Raw genomic sequence first — 5000 nt, forward strand, 5'->3', positions numbered from 1 at the left:
CAAGTCCTCTCATAGCTGATAACTGATCACACTCATTATCACGCCTCCTTTTTTTTATTTAGTCAAGTTTTGACTAAATATTTTAACATCGAGGGGGAATCGAAACGAGGGTCGTGGTGTATGTGCGTGTGTCTGTGTGTGTGTGTGTGTGTAGAGCGATTCAGACTAAACTACTGGGCCGATCTTTATGAAATTTGACATGAGAGTTTCTGGGTATGAAATCCCCATACCTTTTTTTCATTTTTTTGATAAATGTCTTTGATGACGTCATATCCGACTTTTCGTGAAAGTTGAGGCGGCACTGTCACGCCCTCATTTTTCAACCAAATTGGTTGAAATTTTGGTCAAGTAATCTTCGACAAAGCCCGGACTTCGGTATTGCATTTCAGCTTGGTGGCTTAAAAATTAATTAATGACTTTGGTCATTAAAAATCTGAAAATTGTAAAAAAAAATAAAAATTTATAAAACGATCCAAATTTACGTTCATCTTATTCTCCATCATTTGCTGATTCCAAAAACATATAAATATGTTATATTCGGATTAAAAACAAGCTCTGAAAATTAAATATATAAAAATTATTATCAAAATTAAATTGTCCAAATCAATTTAAAAACACCTTCATCTTATTCCTTGTCGGTTCCTGATTCCAAAAACATATAGATATGATATGTTTGGATTAAAAACACGCTCAGAAAGTTAAAACAAAGAGAGGTACAGAAAAGCGTGCTATCCTTCTTAGCGCAACTACTACCCCGCTCTTCTTGTCAATTTCACTGCCTTTGCCATGAGCGGTGGACTGACGATGCTACGAGTATACGGTCTTGCTGAAAAATGACATTGCGTTCAGTTTCATTCTGTGAGTTCGACAGCTACTTGACTAAATATTGTATTTTCGCCTTACGCCAAGTTTTGACTAAATGTTTTAACGTAGAGGGGGGAATCTAGACGAGGGTCGTGGTGTATGTGTGTGTGTGTGTGTGTCTGTCTGTCTGTCTGTCTGTGCGTGTGTGTGTGTAGAGCGATTCAGACTAAATTACTGAACCGATCTTTATGACATTTGACGTGAGAGTTCCTGGGAATTATATCCCCGGACGTTTTTTTCTTTCTTTTTTTCGATAGATACCTTTGATGACGTCATATCCGGCTTTTTGTAAAAGTTGAGGCGGCGCTGTCACACCCTCATTTTTTAATCAAATTGATTGACATTTTTGCAAAGCAATCTTCGACGAAGGCCGGACTTCGGTATTGCATTTCAGCATGGAGGCTTACTACAGCGCTGAACAGGCTCGTCAGTTTCACTCCGTTTTGTACAAGCGGCGGACTACGGTCATTGTGAAAAAATGCAGTGCGTTCAGTTTCATTCTGTGAGTTCGACTGAGCTTGACTAAATGTTGTATTTTCGCCTTACGCGACTTGTTTTTTATCTTGTCTTTCTTTACAACCAGCTTTCTTTTTCATGTTAGTGTGTTCAAATATAGACTACATTTATATCACTACTAGAGTGGGACTCCCCTGTCAGCGTTCGCGGACGTTATGCTAAATGGACGTTATGTCGACGGACGTTATGTTGATGTAGGTTGTTTTTTTAAATGTATCTTCTACATGTTTGGCTATTCGGGACCTATTCAATGTTTTTCTTTTCTAAGATTGCATGGTGGTCGCCTGTTTGAAACGTGTTACATTTAGGTCTCTAGCAGTAATGCGAAATAGGTTCTAAAAAATTAAGATCTGTTAACACTTGTTTCTTGAAATATTGATAACAATATTGATCTCCTTTTACAACTGAACAATCTTGTCCGGGGAAACGTCCCGACGGACGTTATGTCCAAACATATGAACTTGACATCTTGTTGATGAAGTATATAAAAGCTTTAACGTTGCAATTTGTTTGTTTGTTTGCTTAACGCCCAGCCGACCACGAAAGGCCATATCAGGGCGGTGCTGCTTTGACATATAACGTGCGCCACACACAAGACAGAAGTCGCAGCACAGGCTTCATGTCTCACCCAGTCACATTATTCTGACACCGGACCAACCAGTCCTAGCACTAACCCCATAATGCCAGACGCCAGGCGGAGCAGCCACTAGATTGCCAATTTTAAAGTCTTAGGTATGACCCGGCCGGGTTTCGAACCCACGACCTCCCGATCACGAGGCGGACGCCTTACCACTAGGCCACCGTGCCGGTAACGTTGCAATCTACATGTACTTTTATTGTATAGTTACGTATAACGCAGAGTTCCCTGATCATTGGAAGTGAACAGAGCACAACATAAAATGGTATGCAGTATGATTTGCAATCATTCAACATCAAATATATCATAACAGAGTACTCTCAGCTTCTTGGCATTTTGCACATTATTCTGCCGACAACTGTTGAGATTCTTCAGTCTGGGTGAGACAAATCACATTCATTTCGGTGTTCGAAATTTTAACAAAAGTCAGGATCGTCCTTTCCATACTTTGGGACCTACAGGAAAGTCCACTTTAACAAAACAACAGTTTCCAATAGCGGGAAGTGAACAACCTTGATAATTATGTGACAGGGGAGGCTACCGCTCCTTTCACAGCAGACTCTGCACCCGAGTTGTTGGCCTTTAAGTCAACACCGGTTGATTGTGGAATTCTGTTTGTGATGGGGTCTGGTAGTTTCCGATTGTCCGTATGTTCATGGAAACCTTCGGGTTTGCATAACAGTTTTTATAGGGCGAAGAAATTAGCCCTGACATTTTCAATCCTGTTTGATTGCACTTCGCCTCCCGAGGTGATCGTAGTGTTTCGGCACTCGGTTACAATTAATTTAATTTTCAGGATTGTAAAAGGTTCACTGATTTGTGATCTGAAGCAATTGTTCATGTTGTGTTTGAAATACCTAATTACAAATGACCATGGCACTATCTTAGAGGTATGTTTTGTGAAGCACCACTAACGTAATAGGAGGCAGACGATGTCATGAAAAAAGTAGTTGAATTCTCTGGTAGACATTACTTGGAGAGTTGCTGTATATAACAAACAACGTGACTTGAATTGTGGTGGAGACCACGACAGGGCTGACAGACAGACAGACAGAAAGACACACAATCACACAGACAGACAGACAGACAGACAGACAGAAAGACAGACAGACAGACAGACACACACACACACACACACACACACACACACACACACACACACACACACACACACACCCACACACACACACACACACAACCACACACACACATTCTCTTTGATCACTTTTTTTCTTATCCTTTCTCTCTTTCTTACTTTGCGTTAGGTATAACCTACGTTGGGAAAGCGTCCTACTACCTCTGTAAGGACCTAGAATAATCTGAGAAAATGATTTCTAAAACAGGAGTGAGACTTAAATTTGAGTCAAATGTACAACAGTTAGAACAGAAAATTAATGTGAAATAGCAAGGTGTGAAAAGGGGGGGGGGGGATGTCTTAAATTGGGATTTCATTCTGCAGCTCTTGGCTATTCCAGCTGAAAGTTAATAATACACTAAATTATTCTTTAAGAAATTCCAGAGAGAAAAACAAGTCGCGTAAGGCGAAAATACAACATTTAGTCAAGCTGTCGAACTAACAGAATGAAACTGAACTCACTGCATTTTTACAGCAAGAGCGTATACTCGTTGCATCGTCAGTCCACCGCTCGATGCAAAGGCAGTGAAATTGACAAGAAGAGCGGGGTAGTAGTTGCGCTGAGAAGGATAGCACGCTTTTCTTTATCTCTATTCTTTTTAACTTTTTGAGCGTGTTTTTAATCCAAACATATCACATCTATATGTTTTTGGAATCAGGAACCCACAAGGAATAAGATGAAATTGTTTTTAAATCGATTTCGGAAATTTTATTTTAATAATTATTCTTATATTTTTAATTTTCAGAGCTTGTTTTTAATGCGAATATAACATATTGATGAAAAATAAGATTAACGTAAATTTGGATCGTTTTAAAAACAAATTTGTTTTTTTACAACTTTCAGATTTTTAATGACCAAAGTCATTAATTAATTTTTAATGACCAAAGTCATTAATTAATTTTTAAGCCACCACGCTGAAATGCAATACCGAAGTCCGGGCTTCGTCGAAGATTACTTGACCAAAATTTCAATCAATTTGATTGAAAAATGAGGGTGTGACAGTGCGGCCTCAACTTTTACAAAAAGCCGGATATGACGTCATCAAAGGTATCTATCGAAAAAAAAGAAAAAAACGTCCGGGGATATCATTCCCAGGAACTCTCATGTCAAATTTCATAAAGATCGGTCCAGTAGTTTGGTTTGAATCGCTCTACACACACACACGCACAGACAGACACACACACAGACAGACAGACAGACACACACACACACACACACACACACACACACACACACACACACACACACACACACACACACACACACACACACACATACACCACGACCCTCGTCTGGATTTCCCCTCTACGTTAAAACATTTAGTCAAAACTTGACTAAATGTAAAAATGTACCATTACCCATTACTATCGTGGTATTTGTGCACGTAATATTTTCTTCCACAATTCTGTTGACTTCGTGAAACATAACTTAAGACGGCCAAATAGATGAAATTTAAGTCAACACTGTTTGAGAAGACCTTACATAAGATATAATTATGAGTATACAGTCACATTATGAAGGAATGCTGATAGAATTTGGTGTTGTAGAACAACACAGTGACACTTTTTGTTGTTGTTGTTGTTGTTGAATTTGCCAAGCACATCATGTGGGGCGTTTAATAAATACCATTGATTGTTACAATACTCCTTATAAACTGTTATAAATGTGTTTGAGCTACAATGGACATTAACATTTTCATGTACAATACCTATTTTATTTTTTACTTTTGTTTTAATTCGTTAATCTCCTTAAAATGTGTGACAGTGACACTTTTACTTTCCCATTCGCAAAAAAACACAAAAAGAGAAACATATTGGAAACTTCGGTAATACGTACTATACATCGCC

Source organism: Littorina saxatilis, linkage group LG7 (genome assembly GCF_037325665.1).
Source record: "Littorina saxatilis isolate snail1 linkage group LG7, US_GU_Lsax_2.0, whole genome shotgun sequence".
NCBI classification, from domain to species: Eukaryota; Metazoa; Mollusca; class Gastropoda; order Littorinimorpha; family Littorinidae; genus Littorina; species Littorina saxatilis.